Below are 267 nucleotides of genomic sequence, written 5' to 3'. Positions count from 1 at the left end.
AGATGCACACACAGAGACGCACAGCCACACACAGAGACACACACATACACAGACACACACACACAGAGACACACACATACACAGACATACCCACACAGAGACACACACACAGACACACCCACGCAGCCACACACACACACACAAACACACACACGGTGGAGCCCCTCTCACTCCGGGACACACGGACGCCACCAAAGGCTGCACATCTGGCTTCCCCGACCTCTGGGTTAGGGCCTGGCGGGGAGGGAACGTGTGGCAGCGGCCCCC

Source organism: Piliocolobus tephrosceles, chromosome 6, assembly GCF_002776525.5.
Source record: "Piliocolobus tephrosceles isolate RC106 chromosome 6, ASM277652v3, whole genome shotgun sequence".
Taxonomy (NCBI): domain Eukaryota; kingdom Metazoa; phylum Chordata; class Mammalia; order Primates; family Cercopithecidae; genus Piliocolobus; species Piliocolobus tephrosceles.
This window is presented reverse-complemented; position numbering follows the sequence as displayed.